Here is a 20,004-nt window from a genome sequence, read left to right as displayed (position 1 = left end):
AATGCTAACAAATTTGTCCTTTATCCTCTTCAAATGGCATACCCTCTAAGAGGTTCCTTACTGATTTCCTTATTAGATTACTCTATTAGCACCCTGCAGATTAGATTCTCTGAAAGCACTCTATACTTTTTGTTGGCTGCATTAACTTTATGAATAATGTGTTTGTTTGAATATTTGTTTCATGTTTGTTTCTGATATTATCCTGTAAACTTCACGATAGTGTCTGTTTAGCACATCACTTCTTGACTGGGTCTACCAGTATCCTGAACAGAGACTCAAGCATATTTGCTCAATAAAGAAATACTGGGGTGAACATGAAGTGAAAATAAAACGTTAGCAATTTATCAATAATATTAAATATTTCTTATTAATAAATTCTATGTCTAGTGACAATATTAGGTATTCTGTGAAAATAGTGTTAGTTTGTGAGGAAATCTATCAATATTTTCTTCACATACAAGAAAAGGGAGAGGGCGTAGAATAGTTTAGTGAAAGGGAACAGTATAATAACAAGTTGTAGGCCTGTGAAGAGAGTCTCATTTCTGAAGATATACCAAAGCTCTTTGAAATATTTCTTAATCATTCATATGAATATTTATCTGAGGCTGGAAGGGTGCAACTATTATTTTTTATTCCTTTAAAGCTAACAGTGAAATAAATTTATTTTTTTTTCAAAATTCATGTAGCAGGTAAGAATATAAATGAAATTTCTTAACTTTCCATCCTAAGTTTTGTCTGCAACACTGCGGATAAAGCAGGTTCCTGCACCCTCCACCCTCACCCTATTCTGTTCACCTAACTCTCCATTTATCTCTCATCATGTTGTCTTCAAAGAATCAAGACTTAATGCAGAATGGCATATGAGACATCTGAAGTCAGCCGCTCTCAAAGAACCAACTGATGACCCTTGTTTACACCTCCATGACTCCTTTTATCTCTCCTCTTGATTCTTGCCTATGACCCTATAAGCAGCACTTCCCAGAGGTTAATGTACAAGGCTACTTGAAGGATTTGGTAAGGTTTGGGCAAAAAAATCAGATTCCTAGGTCTTACTCCACAAATTTCTATTTGGTAATCCTGAAGCAGGGCCTAAACATCTGAAATTTTTTCCAACTTTTAAGTTCCGGGGTACATGTGCAAGACGTGCAGGTTTGTTACATAGGTAAACATGTGCCATGGTGGCTTGCCGCGCAGATCATCCAATCACCTAGGAATTAAGCTCAGCATCCATTAGCTATTCTTCCTGATGGTCTTCCTCGTCCTACCCCCAACTCCAACAGGCCCCCGTGTGTGTTTCCCCCACGATGTGTCCATTTGTTCTCATCATTCAGCTCCCACGTTTAAGTGAGAACATGTGGTATTTGGTTTTCTGTTCCTGTGATAATTTGCTGAGGATAAAGGCTTCCAGCTTCATTTACATCCCTGTAAAGGACATGATCTGGTCCATTTTTAGGGCTACATAGTATTCCATGGTATATATATCCATAGTATTCCATGGATAAATTCCATGGTATTTATCCAGCCTATCATTGATGGGCATTTACATTGATTCCATGTCTTTGCAATTGTGAATAGTGCTGCAATGAACATATGTCTGCATGTATATTTACAATAGAATAATTTATATTCTGTTGGGTATATACCTAGTAATGGGATTGCTGGGTCAAATGGTATTTCTACCTCTAGGTCTTTGAGGAATCGCCACACTGTCTTCCATAATGGTGGAACTAGTTTACACTACCATCAACAGTGTAGAAGTGTTCCTTTTTTGGGCCTCATGCAGTGGCTCACACCTATAATCCCAGCACTTTGGGAAGCTGAGGTGGGAGGATCACGAGGTCAGGAGATCGAGACCATCCTGGCAAACACGGTGAAACCCTGTCTCTACTAAGAATACAAAAAAATTAGCCAGACATGGTGGCGGGTGCCTGTAGTGCTAGCTACTCAGGAGGCTGAGGCAGAAGGATGGCATGAACCTGGGGGGGGTGGTGTTTGCAGTGAGCGGAGATCACGCCACTGCACTCCAGCCTGGGTGAAAGAGCCAGACTCTATCTCAAAAAAAAAAAAAAAAAAGAAGTTTTCCTTTTTCTCCACAACCTTGGAGCATCTATTGTTTTTTGACTTTTTAATAATAGTCATTCTAACTGGTGTAAGATAGTATCTCATTGTGGTTTTCATGGCATTTCTCTAATGATCGTTTATGTTGAACTTTTTTTCATAAGTTTTTTGACTGCATGCATGTCTTCTTTTTTTTTCATTATAGAGACCTTAATTTTTTTATTATTATTATTATACTTTATGTTCTAGGGTACATGTGCACAACATGCAGGTTTGTTACATATGTATACATGTGCCATGTTGGTGTGCTGCACCCATAAACTCATCATTTACATTAGGTATATATCCTAATGCTATCCCTCCCCTATCCTCCCTCCCCACAACAGGCCCCAGCGTGTGATGTTCCCCACCCTGTGCCCAAGTGTTCTCATTGTTCAATTCCCACCTATGAGTGAGAACATGCGGTGTTTGGTTTTCTCTTCTTGCGATTGTTTGGTGAGAACGATGGTTTCCAGTTGCATCCATATCCCTACAAAAGACATGAATTCATCCTTTTTTTATGGCTGCATAGTATTCCATGGTGTATATGTGCCACATTTTCTCAATCTAGTCTGTCACTGATGGACATTTGGGTTGGTTCCAAGTCTTTGCTATTGTGAATAGTGCTGCAATAAACATATGTGTGCACATGTCTTTATAGCAGCATGATTTATAATCCTTTGGGTGTATACCCAGTAATGGGATGGCTGGGTCAAATGGTATTTCTAGTTCTAGATCCTTGAGGAATCGCCATACTGTCTTCCACAATGGTTGAACTGGTTTACAGTCCCACCAACAGTGTAAAAGTGTTCCTATTTCTCCACATCCCCTCCAGCACCTATTGTTTCCTGACTTTTTAATGATCGCCATTCTAACTGGTGTGAGGTGGTATCTCATTGTGGTTTTGATTTGCATTTCTCTGATGGCCAGTGATGACGAGCATTTTTTCATGTGTCTGTTGGCTGCATAAATATCTTCTTTTGAGAAGTGTCTGTTCATATTATTTGCCCACATTTTGATGGGGCTGTTTCTTTCTTGTAAATTTGTTTGAGTTCTTTGTAGGTTCTGGATATTAGCCCTTTGTCAGATGAGTAGATTGCAAAAATTTTCTCCCATTCTGTAGGTGGTCTGTTCACTCTGATGGCAGTTTCTTTTGCTGTGCAGAAGCTCTTTAGTTTAATTAGATCCCACTTGTCTATTTTGGCTTTTGTTGCCATTGCTTTTGGTGTTTTAGACATGAAGTTCTTGCCCATGCCTATGTCCTGAATGGTATTGCTTTAGGTTTTCTTCTAGGGTTTTTATGGTTTTAGGTCTAACATTTAAGTCTCTAATCCATCTTGAATTAAGTTTTGTATAAGGTGTAAGGAAGGGATCCAGTTTCAGCTTTCTCCATATGGCTAGCCAGTTTTCCCAGCACCATTTATTAAATAGGGAATCCTTTCCCCATTTCTTGTATTTGTCAGGTTTGTCAAAGATCAGATGGTTGTAGATGTGTGGTATTATTTCTGAGGGCTCTGTTCTGTTCCATTGGTCTATATCTCTGTTTTGGTACTAGTACCATGCTGTTTTGGTTGCTGCAGCCTTGTAGTATAGTTTGAAGTCAGGTAGCGTGATGCCTCCAGCTTTGTTCTTTTGGCTTAGGATTCGTCATGGCAATGTGGGCTCTTTTTTGGTTCCATATGAACTTTAAAGTAGTTTTTTCCAATTCTGTGAAGAAAGTCATTGGTAGCTTAATGGGGATGGCATTGAATCTATAAATTACCTTGGTCAGTATGGCCATTTTCACGATATTGAGTCTTCCTATCCATGAGCATAGAATGTTCTTCCATTTGTTCGTGTCCTCTTTTATTTCACTGAGCAGTGGTTTGTAGTTCTCCTTGAACATGTCCTTCACTTCCCTTGTTAGCTGTATTCCTAGGTATTTTATTCTTTTTGTGGCAGTTGTGAATGAGAGTTTATTCATGATTTGGTTCTGTGCTTGACTGTTGTTGGTGTATAGAAATGCTAGCAGTTTTCGGACATTGATTTTGTATCCTGAGACTTTTCTGAAGTTGCTTATCACTGTAAGAAGCTTTGGGGCTGAGTTATAGGGTTTTTTTTAGATACGGGATCATGTCATGTGCAAACAAAGTTTGACTTCCTCCTTCCTATTTGAATATCCTTTATTTATTTCTCTTGCCTCATTGCACTGGCCATAACTTCCAATACTGCGCTGCGAAGGAGAGATGAGAGAGGGTATCCATGTCTTGTGCTTGTTTTCAAGGGGAATAATTCCAGCTTTTGCCCATTCAGTAAGAGTATCTGCATTTAAAAAAAAAACACAACCACTACTCCTTATGCTTATGATCTACAGAAAACCTGCTGAAGAAAATCAGCAGCAGTTTTGTTGTTTATTCATTTGGCCACCAGTAGGTGTCCGAAGTTTTCGCAAGCTTCAACAAATTTTGTCACTAAAGCATCCACCTATGTATAGGGTCAGCTTCATTAAAAAAAGAAAAATCACCACTCATTAATTCAGTATTGTTTTTGATAACTTGTAAGCATTTACAATTAATGTAGATTTGTTTCAGTTTTTGTTTTAAACCACTTCATTGACATATGATTGGCATGTAAGAAGCTGTACATATTTAGCATATACAACTTGGTAAGTCTGGGAGTAAGTATACATCCATGAGCCATCACCATCTTCAAGGTTATAAATATCCATCGCCTCCCAAAGTTTCTTCCCACCTCTATTTATTTACTTATTTATTTATTTATTTTAATTTGTGTGTGCTTGTGTGTTAGAAAGAATTAACATAAAATCTACTATCTTAGTAAATTTAAAGATAAAATAGTGTTGCTACTTGTGGTCACTATGCTGTATAGATACCCAGAACTTATCTTGAATAACTGAAACAGAAACTATTAATGTTCTGAAAGGCATAAGTTCTTTCATTATTTTATTTTATCCAGCTGTCAATACAATCAATACAGACAAAATGGATTCAACTTTTGAATTTTTATGTAATTTTTCTTATTCTACCACTTTGATTACATGTGTAAAAATGTTTCCAAAGAGTGTAAAAAATAATAATATACTTTAATTGATTTTGGCAAGATGACTAAACATCCAATAATTTTTTTAAAGTAAATTTTCATAGTTCAAATATAAAGATGAAATTTGTATTATGTTACTTTTCAATCTGACTACCATATAGTCCTAGATTACCTCCAAGAAGCCTCTTTCCAGTTGAAAATGATGATAGAAATGTGATGTTTTGCATCAGACACCTGACTGAAGTATCTCTACTCATCAGACTTCTGAGATTCAACCTGCAGGTGGTCCTGCATTTATTTTAGATGTCTGCTGTATTTCTCCATTTTAAATCTCTTTCAAGTAAAACAACTTAAAGGAATATCAGGAAGCAATTTATGGGAGATTATGTCTTTATTTTAATCAACATAGAGAATGAACTCAATGACTGTAATACATCATCTGGATTCAGCTACATTCTGTGTGTTCGCATTTTAGATGAAAGACTAAAATTTTCTGCGGTTCATTAAGTGTGGTATGATTTCCTTTCTTAATTAAATTTGAATCCACATAAATTATTATTTTTCACATTGAGTACTATTCTTCACTCCAGTTCAAGACATACTACTTCATGTTTCTATCTCACAATTATGTGCCATCTGAAAGTACTTTCTATGCTTCTCAAAATCTTTATAAATTTGACTACCTTTATGCTTTACAAAAATAAAATGAAACCTATATTCTTCTAACTATCTGTGTCAGGGCTGAAGCAGCATAGATGTAATTGCTGATTTTTAAGATGAGGAAACCAGTATGCTTATACTTATGCCCCCCAATTTTTAGCTGTATAATTGACATGTTTGAACAACATAACTTTTTAATGTTATTTAACTTTTCTTTCAAAACTTTTTATATTAATTCCTTTGTTTTACACAAAATTATAACGATTTTTGAAATTATTTAAATATTTAAATGATCACAGCCATAAATGACCCAGTTCTTATTAGTTCAAGCTGATTTATTTTTCTATTTTAATAGAAATAAAAGTCCATTGTTAAAAGGAAGGCTAGCTAAAATTGTAACAAGAAAATAAAAGTTCCTGTAACTCCTGATAAAAATATCTTTTTCTTTTCACATATTTTTATACCTATATATAAAAAGTTTTATACAGCTACCTGCAGCATTTCACTATCCTTGCTGTTACGTAGTCTGCTTTCCACTTAACAATGAATCATGAGTATCTCTCCGTATCACTATACTGTACATCTTTACATTTCAAATGTATGTGTTTATATGTATATTTGTGTCACATTTCAGGCTGAAGCATCATATGAAACTACAGAAATGTATCCTTCAATATATAACCAATTTTTATGAACATTTAGATTGGTTCACATATTATTGTTATTATTAGCAATACTGTGATTCATATCCTTATTTTTATGTATGGGTTCAATTAGTTCCTGTAGATCTATTTCTGTAGGAAAAAAATGCTCAATAAAAAGTATTCACTTTAAATTTTGATATATGATTCTTATTTGCAAATGGTTGAAATAAAGGTGTATGAGTTTCTTTTTCTACATTCTTGATGTTGTATGATATTATAAGTGTTTTTATTTTATTGTTGTTAACCTAAAAACAATGTTTAAAAAACATATTTTAATTTGTCTTTCACTCAGTATGTTGGAAGGTTAACTAGGACTGCTACCTAATTTGTAGGACTGAGTGCGAAACAAAAATCCAGGGCTCTTTGTTCAAAAATTGTTAAGGATTTCAAGACTGTGACAGCAGAATATCAAACCAAGTATGGGGCCATTATCAACTATGGTCCTGCGTGACTCCATAGGTTGGACACTCATAAAGCTAACCCTTTAGCTTTTTAAATACATATTAGCCTTCTGACTTTGATTTCTAGCTACTGTTTATGAGTGGATTTCAACATTTAAAAAAATTAAGTGGGTGAAAATGGTTTTCATCCAGTTAAAATGAGTTTAGTATATCTTTTAATTGATTTATTATGAAATTACTGTATAGTCCTACATCTGAATTATAGAAACACTTATGGAATTTTATTTATATATTAATGATTTTTTTTGATTTTACATATAAATATTTAATGTATTTACATTTTTTTTCTTGAGGCCAGATCTTAACTGAATTTTATTTTCCCTAAACTAGTTATCCAATAGGCCTAACATCTTTTATCTTATAATCTACAAGATCCCCTGTGATTAGAAATGCCATAGTTTTCACATGCCCATAGAAATGTAAGAATCAATTTCTTGCTTTTCTATGCAATTTCATTGATCCAACTTACTGATCTTCCCCCCAAACCATCCTATTTTAATTATTGTAGCTCTATGATTCTACTCATTCTTCTGATTTTTTTTCTAGTATTTTCTTACTATTTAATTCTCTAACATGATTTTAAATTGTTTTAAGTTGTGAAATGGAGCTCTTGGGACTTTGATTTAAAAATCAATGACCATGTTTATCCAGGTGGATTAATGGATGTCTTTAAACTAACTTTTTATACCTAAAATCAAGGTATAAGCCTTCATTTATCTGTGTACTTTTTCAGGTACCTTGGTAGAGTATAGATTTCTTTATATAGATCCTGCACATTCTTATTTTTATTCTGTTTTTTAGATTTGACCTCTTCAAGGGAAAAAAATCTGTTAATTTTGTGTATACATTTTGTGACTGCTCACCACGCTGTTTTTTTCTCGAGGTCTGCTTTGTGACTTTTCCTACCCTGCTCTGTGCCACGGAAAGAAGTCCTCTGTGAACTGAATTAATCGAGTGCCCTTGTATTCTGATTTCCAGTTGGGTTTCGTCAATACAAAACAGCAAGACAAAATTGGAGGGTGAAAGAGAGTGAGGTTAGGTGAAAGTCTTGATTAGTCCAAAGGAAAGGATTTTTTTCTAGCATTTTTTTTAGCCCAGAGAGGATACTATTTGCAATTTGCAAAGAAAATAACTTATGTACTACATGAATTTCATAGAATTCTTCTAAGTCTTCTATTTATTGTGCTTTATTTTATCACTCATGTAGAAGGAAGTTGAAGGGGATGGAGGAGTATAACGTTTTGTTATCTGCTTAGTTGTTTAGCTGCCTAAGGAGAGTAAGACCTATTATTTCAGACTATCAAGCAACAGGATTTTTATTTTTTAAATTACTTCATCAGATACTATATTCACCACTTGTTGCAAGAACTTGTAATATAAATTGTTCTTCCATTTTATGGAAAATTTGCCACATTGTTGAAGAGACAAAAATAATAATAATAGCACGATGTTGGTATTCTCTTTGTTGCATGGGTGCCTATTTCCTCTGTACTTGTACCTTTTTACCTGTAGGTCTTTATTTATGGATTTTGGTCTAAGCAATTTTGGTGCACCCTTTTATCCAAGTCTTACATGTCCCTTTATCTTATAAAAAACCCCTCCTGTTAGACCACCACCAGACCAGAGAAGCATAACAAAGTATTTTCCTATAGGTGGTTTCCTGTCTAGCCACTCATACGGTCTGACATCCATAGTCGCTTGCTTTGACAGGTGGTGGGGAATGAAGTCTCACTTATCATATGCATCTGCAGCCCAAATCCCACAAAAGTTAGCAATATTAAAGAGTGTTTTGTAGAATTTGAACTCAGTATTTTGTTCATCACTTCATCTTATATCTTTTGCCGCAAGAGTCCTTGTGAATTTTTTTGACAGCATAAGACAGGCACATTTAAAAAATTTTTGTTTCTCAAGGAAGATTTTTTTGAGAACAATCTTTGGAGAGTTGTGTTCTACTACTTTAATTAGAAAAATCAATTCCTTTTTGTATTTTCATCTTTGTTTCTTCTTCTTGAATGAAGAGAGGTCATTTATGGCCTGGTATTTGTCCAAACAGCACATGGGAGAATACCTTTTTGATGTCTTCATTGTACATCTGAAATATATACACACACACACACACACACACACACACACACACGTGTGTATGTATATACATACAATATTCCAAATGTATTTTTTGGATCATCCCTCTAATGTTTTAAACTGGAAAGGCAATTAGTGTAAGTTTTAATAATCCAGCATTCTAAAAAGAATTAAAAGGAGGGTAGGGCATGAGCAGATTTAGTGGAACAATTTAATCTGTGTATGATTTCCTCTCTGTCGTTTATAAGGTTGCTGTACTAGGGACCAGTTCTCTAAATCTCCTTTTCCATTTGGTCCAGCCTTCAGTCCAGGAATACCATGGTATTCAATTGCCTTTTCAAGGTTAGTGCCCAAGTTTTAGGAAGAATCAGTAGATCAGAGAAAAGTTAACACAGGCTGATTTCCCTTTTAAATAGCTTACTTTCTACATCTTCTGTGCAGATAATTCCAAAAGCTGCTTATCAGAGAAAGTAAGGGTCGGGCTTGCTCTGTGCTGTGTTTGCCATTGCCTTCGTTCCTCTCTACTGAAAATTATGAAGCACCAGAATTTCCTGTATTTACTTCTGTAATGTCACACTACTCTTCGGAAGAACCAGTGCATCTTTCCTTGATTTGTTTTAAAGTCAATTACTCCAAGTTCAAAGCAGACTGATTAGCCTTGGCTCCTACACCATGTAGGCTCACTATTTTCATGTTCCTTTAGACATTTTAGCCTTTAATTACCAGGTAATTAAGAGCATTAGGTAGTCAAAGTGTTTAGGTATGCCAGTGTTTAATACATTTACTTGTCTGGAAGTCATTGTCAACAGCTTCTTCTTCTCAAACATTAATTCTTACTAATTTTTAACTGCCCAGAGTCCTTTTATTGGCCTAGAATCCTTAACGGAGTTTTCACTCACTTGATTTCAGGTGTACTGTGCTTTCGGCTAAAAATTGACATAGGTATTTCCAAATGTTTCACCATTACCTGTCTTCCCTTTTAATCCATATTTTCTATATCCAATTTCATCTAGTTTTATGACTTCAACTCTCTCTACTTTGTGGATGGCTCTCAGATCTCACTCTCTACTTTTGTACTTCCCATAAGCTCTGGTTTATCCATGCAGATGATTTCCTGCTCTTGCTTGAATATTCTGGTAATACCTTTAGTCAAAGCCATACGCCCAATATTGAGATCATCATCTTCTACCTTTCCAAATGTCTCTACCTGTTCATTCAGATGTTCATTTGTTCATTTATTCATTGTTGTATTTATCAAATACCTCCTTTGTATCAGGTCCTTTTGCTGGGGGTAATCAGTGGAAGAGGTAGATAAGGTAATCTCCCAAGGAAGTTTGCAAACAATTAAGAGACACACATGCATATAAGTAACCTGAAAAATATGATGCAATATGATAAGGCCAAGATACAATGAGTTTGGGGTAGGATGAAAGAACAAAATGGGGAACCTAGTCTTAACCTGGGTGTCAGAAAAATTTCTTAAAAGGAATAATGTCTAAGTTGAGTACTAAAGCTTAAATAGTAATTGGTCATGTAAAGGAGAGAAGCAAAGAACAGTACTATTGGTGTAAGAACAAACATGGCACACAAGCAAGTCTAGGAACAGAAAATTGTTCATGACAGCGAAAGTGAAGGGAGTATGGAGTAGTGAGTTTTGAGAGTGAAAGAGTAATCAGCCAAATCCATAAGGGTTCCATATGTTGTGTTATAGAATTTGGACTTTATCCTCAGAGACAGAGAAAGTACTGGAAGGTTATAAGGACAGGAATCACATGATCAATTTGATTTTTAGAAAGATCATTCTGACTGCAGTGTGGAGGTCATATTGAAAGGCCAAAGGCAGATGAAAGATCAATCAGAATGAGAGATCTTAAATGAAGGCTAATAAAATATTTCATTGGAATGGTGACATTAGAAATACAGAAAAGTTAAAGTAAAATATATTTTGAAAGATTTGTATTTTCTCTGATGAGGGCCAGAGGGGAAAAAAGAGGCCAAAAATTATAGTTTGATCTATAAGATGCATAAGGATACTTTCCACTGAGATATGGACCAGAAGAGGACAAAGTGGTTATTGAAGTCATAAAAATGAAAACAGACTTCCAACAGTGAGTATGTATCATATGAGAGAGCGCCCAGTCAGAAGACGGTCTATTTAAGGTCTAGACCAAGAAAGATAAGTCTACAGAGGAATTGTGGGATAAATAATATTAGGACTCAATGTAATATGTTTAGAACATGTGGGTGTGCACAGAGGATTGAGTGCAGTAAGCACTTTACATGGATGCCAAATGTCAAATTGGAGAATGTGAGGTCAAGGAAACTAGAGGGAGAAAATGTTCAAGATAGATGGAGCTGAGTATGGAGCTGAATATAGCCAAGATATCAAGTATGGTATAGACTAAAAATATATTTAGTGCAAGGAAATCACTGCAGACCTTGTGAAAAGCAATTCTTGAGGAGTGTTGGGGGCAGTAACAAGTGTACAGTAGGTTTGAGAAGTCAGAGAAGTTGAGAAAATGTTTCCCATACCTTGCCAGCAACTCCATTAGTCTATGTATCTAGAATGAAAAATATAGAGTCACCTTTGTTTCTTTTCTCTCATTTGTCTTCTGCTGCTCATTCCAATTGCACAATGACTCTTGGTTCCCTCTGGCGTCTCCTTGCCATTACCTCTAAAAGAGCCACTCTTGCTCAGTCCTGTGTTGATACTCTCACACTACTATTCCATTCTTGTTTATAGAAAATCATACCATAATTAGTTATTATTTAATACCCAGTATAAATAGTACCTGTGTGACTAATTGCCCCCCGCAATAACTTTTCTCTGAACTCTTACTACACTTCATTGGAACCCTTTTAAATAACACTTATGACGTTTCGCTTTGAGTGAAGCCATCTACATGCATGTCTTATCCTCCTTCATAGACTGTTAACTTCATGAGGAAAGAAGTCTTATTTATTTCTATATTGTACGTATTTCCTAAAACAGAGCATCTAAGTACATATTTTGGTTGTGCACAATTTTGGCCTATTGGACCTTGAGCAAGTCTTATTTAGGTCCTCTAAATATTTTTCCTTCCAAAATGTGGCAATTTTCTATGCTGCCTACTTAATATTAAAGATTGTTTTCAGAATTTATGAAAGTAATGTAATTGAAAATGTTCTGAAAGTGATAAAATATAAAAGAAACTATTTTTATATTTTTACTATGACTGCAAGAGTTAGTAGTAGCAGTACTGTTATGATTATTATGTACTGAGAATTGCCACTCTATTTAGACATGCAGCAATTCGGTCAATCAATACTTTAAAGGTTAATTTCTTCAATTTAGAGCATAACACCTACAGTGAAGTCTGCCATTTACTTTGATGAATAATTCATGGAACATATATTTTACTTAGAGATTGTTTCTTTCCCTAGGTGTTTATACTAGAAAATAAAAAACTGAATTTGATCAAGTGCCTGAGCCTAATTGATAAATTATTTTCTTTTTACCTTTTAAAGTGCAACATTAATGTGTGCTTGTTGTACAAATATAAGTCATTCTTAAATGTATATGTATAAACTGAAATCTGGCTGGGTGTGGTGGCTCACGCCTGTAATCCTAGCACGTTGGGAGGTGAGGCGGTGGATCACCAGGTCAGATCGAGACCATCCTCACTAACACAATGAAATCCCACCTCTAGTAAAAATACAAAAAAAAAAAAAAAAAAAAAAAATACCTGGGCATGGTTGTGGGCACCTGTAGTCCCAGCTACTCCGGAGGCTGAGGCAAGCGAATGGTGTGAACCCAGGAGGCGGAGCTTGCAGTGAGCCAAGATCAGGCCACTGCACTGCAGCCTGGACGACCAAGCGAGACTCCGTCTCAAAAAAAAAAAAAACTGAAATTCACTTTCAATAAAAACTTTGTTGGGAGCAAGACCCCCACCAAATCTGGCCATTAACAATCTCTGCAGCACTGTGACATGTTCATGATGGTCCCAGTGCCCAAGCTGGAAGGTTGTGGGTTTACCGGAATGATGGCAAGGAACACCTGGCCCGCCCAGGGTGGAAAACCGCTTGAAAGCATTCTTAAGCCACAAACAACAGCCTGAGCAATTTATGCCTTAAGGGCATGTTCCTGCTGAAATTAACTAGCCCAACCTATTCATTTAATTCGGCCCATCCCTTTCTTTCCCATAAGGAATACTTTCAGTTAGTTTAATATCTATAGAAACAATGCTAATGACTGGCTTGCTGTTAACAAATACGTGGGTAAATCTCTGTTCAGGGCTCTCAGCTCTGAAGGCTGTGAGACTCTGATTTCCCACTTCACACCTCTATATTTCTGTGTGTGTGTCTTTAATTCCTCTAGTGCCGCTGGGTTAGGGCCTCCCCAACCGAGCTGGTCTTGGCAAGTGGTGTCCATTCGTGGGGCTTGAATCCAGGTTGAAGTGTCGCCGGAGCGACGGTTGGAATGGAAAACTAGCTGGAGGACACCCGAGTACTCTTAAAGCAATCCCCATGGTGAGTAAGAAGGGGAGCTCGGAATCATCAGGGTAACAATGGGACAGGTTTGGGGTTTGGTTCATTTCACCTTGGAAATTTTTCACACTGATAATGAAAAGGAACAAGAGTATAGCAAAGTAACAGAAGAGGTTACAGAGCATGTTTATTTGCCAGCTAAAGCTAAAGCGGCAAAGGAAGGAGAGGTTCATCCCTACCCTTCTGCAACCCCTCTTTATTATTTTGAAGAAAATGACCCCCCAGATCTTTCTTTTCTGGAGGACACTGGGTGAAAAGTAGTTGCCCCAGTGACTGTTTGAGCAGCGCCTCGAGCAACTGCTCTGAGTTCTATTCAGGCAGGAATTCAGCAAGCTAGGCTAGAGGGTGATTTAGAGGCTTGGCAGTTCCCTGTTAGAATACACCCCCCAGATCAAGAGGGAAATATTATAGCTACATTTGAGCCTTTTCCTTTTAAATTACTCAAAGAATTAAAACAAGCAATAAATCAGTATGGACCAGGTTCTCCTTTTGTAATGAGACTGTTAAAGAATGTTACTGTTTCTAGTCGGATGATTCCTAGTGACTGGGATGCTCTTACTCGAGCTTGTCTAACTCCTGCTCAGTTCTTACAATTTAAAACTTGGTGGGCAGATGAAGCTTCCATTCAGGCTATTCACAATACCCAGGCCCAACCTCAAATTAACATAACTGCAGACCAACTTTTGGGGGTTGGCGGCTGGGCTGGTTTAGACGCACAACTGGTCATGCAGGATGATGCCATAGAACAGCTTAGAGGAGTGTGCATTAGAGTTTGGGAAAAAAATCACTTCAGGTGGAGAACAATACCCTTCCTTTAGTGCTATAAAACAGGATTGGACCCAGTTAGAAAAAAAGAACGTACTTGTTTAGGAAGATTGCTTTGCAGAACAGGCAGAGGTGCTGCACAACAATTCCTATGGAATCACTATTAATTGGTCCCCTAAGGGGATGTTTAGCTTAAATTGCACCTCTTAGTCTGCGTGCCACCGTTACAATATATTCAAATGATCTGAACAAAATGGTCAGATGGTAGAAATAATAACAAGCACAGCAAAAGTTCCTATTATCTGGAACCATGGCAGCATAGTGGCACCTCAACCTCAAATGATATGGCCCACTGTAGGAGCTGTCAGGCCTCTGAGCCCAAGCCAAGCCATTGCATCCCCTGTGATTTGCACGTATATATGCCCAGATGGCCTGAAGTAACTGAAGAATCACAAAAGAAATGAAAACGCCCTGCCCCGCCTCAACTGATGACATTCCACCACAAAAGAAGTGAAAATGGCCAGTCCTTGCCTTAAGTACTGACATTACTCTTTGGAGGAACAGGAGGCAAGATGGCGCAGTTCCGGGTTCTTCACCCTCAGCTTTCCCGCGCCCAGGAAAGACACAGGTGGACTGCGCAGGCTCAACCCGACCTCCCAGGGAGAAAAACCGGAAGACGCCTACGGCGGGGCCCCCAACCCGCCTATGTCCCGCCCACTGCCCGCCCACTCCCAGGCCCAGGACATAAAAGCCACTCCCAGCCTGCGAGCCCTGGGAACTTCCTTGGCTCCTGCTCGTGTGGGGATCTAGGAACCTCGCCTGAGAGCTCCACCGGGTGACTCCCCTGGCTTCCCCTGCTAGAGACCAAGGGACTTCACCCCTCCCCCACAAAGCTGGCTGACCAAAAGATAAATTTGCAGTTTTGCTCCTATCCTTGCCTACTTGCTGGTCCTTTAATACTCGCCCTGGTGAGCCTAGAAAGCAAATCGGTTTCCTGGAAAGCAAATTAGTTTCCTGGAAAGCAGATCAATTACCTTGTGAAAGTCCTTTTCCTGGCTCATCCTGGCTCAAAAAGCTCCCCAACTGAGCACCTTGTGACCCCCACTCCTGCCCGCCAGAGAACAAATCCCCTTTGACTGTAATTTTCCTTTACCTACCCAAATCCTATAAAATGGCCCCACCCTTATCTCCCTTTGCTGACTCTCTTTTCTGACTCAGCCTGCCTGCACCCAGGTGGTTAAAAAGCTTTATTGCTCACACAAAGCCTGTTTGCTGGTCTCTTCACACGGACGCGTATGACAGGAGCTAAACATCAGGGTTCGTGGAAACTATTAAATGCTCTCAGTAAGATCAAAATTTGGGAAACAATAAAAAAGCATATACAAGGACACTCTACAAACTTGTTTTTGGATATAGCAAAATTGAAAAAACAAATATTTAAAGCATCCCAGGCACAACTGACCTTAATGCCAGGAACTGGAGTGCTTAAAGGAGCGGCAGATAAATTAGCAGCTATTTAAATGGATAAAAACACTTGGAAGCTCTGTGATTTCAATAATGACTGTACTTTTAGTCTATGTTGTTTGTCTTTGTATATCTGAAGATGCAGATCCCGACTTCTGCGAGAAGTAGCTCACTGTGACAAAGCTGCCCTTGCTTTTATCTTTTTGCAAATCAGAGAAAGGAGACATGTTGGGAGCAAGCCCCCCAAAATCTAGCTATAAACTGGCCCCCAAACTGGCCATAAACAGAATCTCTGCAGCACTGTGACATGTTCATGATTGCCCTAATGCCCAAGCTGGAAGGCTGTGGGTTTACCGGAATGAGGGCAAGGAACACCTGGTCTGCCCAGGGTGGAAAACCGCTTGAAAGCATTCTTAAGCCACAAACAACAGCCTGAGCGATTTATGCCTTAAGGGCATGTTCCTGCTGCAATTAACTAGCCCAACCTATTCATTTAATTCTACCCATCCCTTCGTTTCCCATAAGGGATACTTTTAGTTAATTTAATATCTATAGAAACACTGCTAATGACTGGTTTGCTTTTAATAAATATGGAGTAAATCTCTGTTCGGGGCTCTCAGCTCTGAAGGCTGTGAGACCCCTGATTTCCCACTTCACACCTCTATATTTCTGTGTGTGTATCTTTAATTCCTCTAGCGCCCTGAGTTAGGGTCTCCCCAGTTGAGCTGGTCTCGGCAACTGTTCAGTGTTTGGTATGTTTATTTCTAAAAATTTAGACATATACACGTTTGTTTTTTGTTGATATTCCTCTCTCTCTCTTCCCTCATCCCTGTATGTATATGTATTTGTATATGCCTACATATTTATATAATATAATTTATATTAAATGTAAATGTGATATGAGAAGAACTGGATCTGACATTGCTGTTTTTGACAATGGAGGCAGAGAGCTATGAGCTAGGTAACATAGAGGCCTCTAGGAACTGGAATCTGCCTTTCATATATAGCCAGCAAGAAAACATAGACCTCAGTTATACAATTGAATTCTGCCAAAAAAATTGAACAAGCAAGGAAACAATCTCTCCAAGAACCTCCAGTAAGCAACGCAGCCCTGATGACACCTTGATTTTAGCATAGAGAGACCCATGTCTGACTTCTGACCTACAGAACTGTGAGGTAATAAATTTGTGTTGCTTGAGCCATTTAACTTGTGGTAATTTATTATGCCAACCATATAAAATTGATACGGATATATTTTTATGTAAATTACACAATTTTGCAAATTCATTCCTCTTAAAAAGTATACATGGACATCTTTTCATGTCGTTTACAAAGAGAGCTCACTGTGTGCACAGTTTCTTCTCATGGGTACAGTTTTGTAGGAAAAAAAACTAAATATAGAATAGCTCACTCAAAGAGTAGTGCAGCCAAATTTCCCTTCAGGAAGGTTCTACCAATTAATATTCCTACCAATAAAATGTGAGAATGCACATATTCAACATCCTGGCTACAACTGGATATTATCAGTCATCTTAATGCCATGTCCTTTGCCCTTTCCAGGACTCAAAATTACTTTTATAGCTATTGAGTACCGTTATTTCTTCTTTTTATGACCCTCACATGTATTCTAATGGGACACATTAGAGATCCATACAGGATTTTATAAGAATGTCCTCTTGCCCTAGTAGATTTTCTTACTGTCTAAGATAAATTGTCAATATAAAAGTTATTAATTCAGAAAACATTTAAGGACAATTTTTAATAAAAACATCCACACTCCTAGGTCTCAAAGATTTGTGTTTAAACTCAACTGACTAGGCAGCTAACTCTACATGTTCAACTGGACACTTCCTGTACCACAATAGATGAAGTTACCTACACTTGTCACAAGTGCAAATTCACTCCTCAGTCTGTTGCTACCATGATCGCCATTTCCACTCCATGTTCTGAGATTACTAGTTTCTAAGCGACCTAAATGAAAACAGAGAGATGTCTCGGGATAATTTATGAATACCTAATAGCTACTATGCACTGAGTTAAGGTAAGTCTCCAATCAAGTCTGACTTAGAAAAGTCTTTCAAGGAGCATATACTTAAGATTATTCTTATCAAGTGTTCCTAAATTCCTCCTAGATCTTACTTTTGTTTTTAAATTACAGAATATTTTTAATTTGCTAAAAGTATAAAATGCATGTGCCCACCACTCAGGTAAAATTTAGCCCTACTTGCCTGAGATAAAAGGTTATTCTGTTTGTTTCCCTGAATGTTTATTAGTTATCTCTTGTAAAACTTCATATGCCTAATGGGTTCTTGCTATTATATACATTATTGCCACTGCAGTTGATGCTATTATTATAACTATTTTGATTAATGTGAGTATATGTTTGATTAATGACCCATTCTTAAATTTTTATTGGTCTGTTCGGGTTTCCTTTTCTTTTCTCTTTTTTTTTTTGAGACGAGCCTCGCACTGTCGCCCAGGCTGTAGTGCAGTGGTGCAAGCTTGGCTCACTGCAACCTCCTGTCTCCCAGGCTCAAGCAATTCTCCTGCCTTAACTTCCCAAATAGCTGGAATTACAGGTACCCACCACCATGCCCAGTTAATGTTTTGTATTTTTAGTAGAGATTGGGATTCACCATGTTGGCCAAGCTGGTCTCAGACTCCTGACCTTGTGATTCACTTGCCTCGGCCTCTCAAAGTGCTAGGATTAGAGGTGTGAGCCACCGCGCCCACCCAGGTTTCCTATTCTTGAGTGTGCTTTGGCCATTTATACATTTTAAAGATATTAACATCTAAGTTTTCAAATGTTCTGGCATTAAGTTTTTCTTAGCATTCTCTGATGACTTTTTAAAAGCTCATGGTACTTTCATTACTCCTTTTCAATTCCTGGTATTATATGTTCCTTTTCTTGCCCTCCCTAATTTCTGTTGGATGCCTATTTATTTTTAATAGTTTATATTTTTAAAGACTCTTGTATCTTTATTTTCTATTTTATTACTTTCTTCTGTTACCACTATTTCTCCCTTTCTTTGACTTTTTGGGTTTACATTATGTTCATATTTTAACATAAAGCCCTTTTAAAATAATTTTATTCTAAATATAATCTCTACTTTTAGTTCTTTTTTAATCCATGAATCATTGGTTTGTGTCATTTAATTCCCATAACTGATGAGTGGCTACTGTTTTGTTACTGTTTATTAATTTCAATGAATATTTGTCAAATAATACAGTTTATATGTTATTATTTGATATTTCCTGAAACAACCTTTTGTGGCCTAGAATGTGCTAAGGTTTTCTACATACTAATGTTATCTAAAATAAAGTGAATTATTTTTTCAGGTACAGGATGCTATGCATGTACAATAAATAAATTCCCTTAAGTGCTTAGTTGAAATAATCTACATTCTATGATTTTTATACTTTACCTATTATTTCTGGTAGAAGCATGTTACCAATCTTAATGTGATTAACTTTGTAAGTTCTCTTTGCAATTCCGTCAAATTAAAAAAAAAAAAATTCTTATGATGCAAGAATAAGATGTCGCATTTCCTTGGCTGAATGCTACAGCTTCAGAAGTTAGGAAAGAGTCTTTCATCCATGTCTAATCTTCTCCAAGTCACTGTCTTCAAATTCTCTACTTGTTCTTGACACTTAAGAATTTTTTTCTCTCTCCCCTTCTCAGGCTACATATTAAAACCAAATATTTTAAAATTACACCTGATTCAGCATTTCTTTGTGTGGGAGAGAGGTTGTGTAGCCACATTAGTTAGTTCACCCAGAATTGTGTTCACCAGAAGTTTTCCCCTTAAAATTTAGAGTAGGGTTGACATGAAGAATCAGTGCCTTTCTTTCGTCCTGACTAGGCATATCAGGTTGCACTGACAATATTTTCTAAAATAAGACTGTATTCTGTATTGGCAATTCTTTTCTTTATTCTATTCTGGCTCTCACACTTAAAGATATTATCAAGATGTTTTGCAAAGTTGCAGAGAATTTTTAAAGGGGTCAAAATGTTTTGAAAGAAAATTAGAAACATATTCATTTATTTATTTTCGTTTAGAAGAGGTATTACAGTATTTTGTAAAGCTTCATAAAGAGAGCTAGGAAACTAGCCGGGCGAGGTGGCGGGCGCCTGTAGTCCCAGCTACACGGGAGGCTGAGGCAGGAGAATGGCGTAAACCCGGGAGGCGGAGCTTGCAGTGAGC

This window comes from Piliocolobus tephrosceles, chromosome 5 (assembly GCF_002776525.5).
Source record: "Piliocolobus tephrosceles isolate RC106 chromosome 5, ASM277652v3, whole genome shotgun sequence".
Lineage (NCBI taxonomy): Eukaryota > Metazoa > Chordata > Mammalia > Primates > Cercopithecidae > Piliocolobus > Piliocolobus tephrosceles.
The sequence above is the reverse complement of the archived record's forward strand: the minus strand, read 5'-3'. Positions refer to the sequence as shown.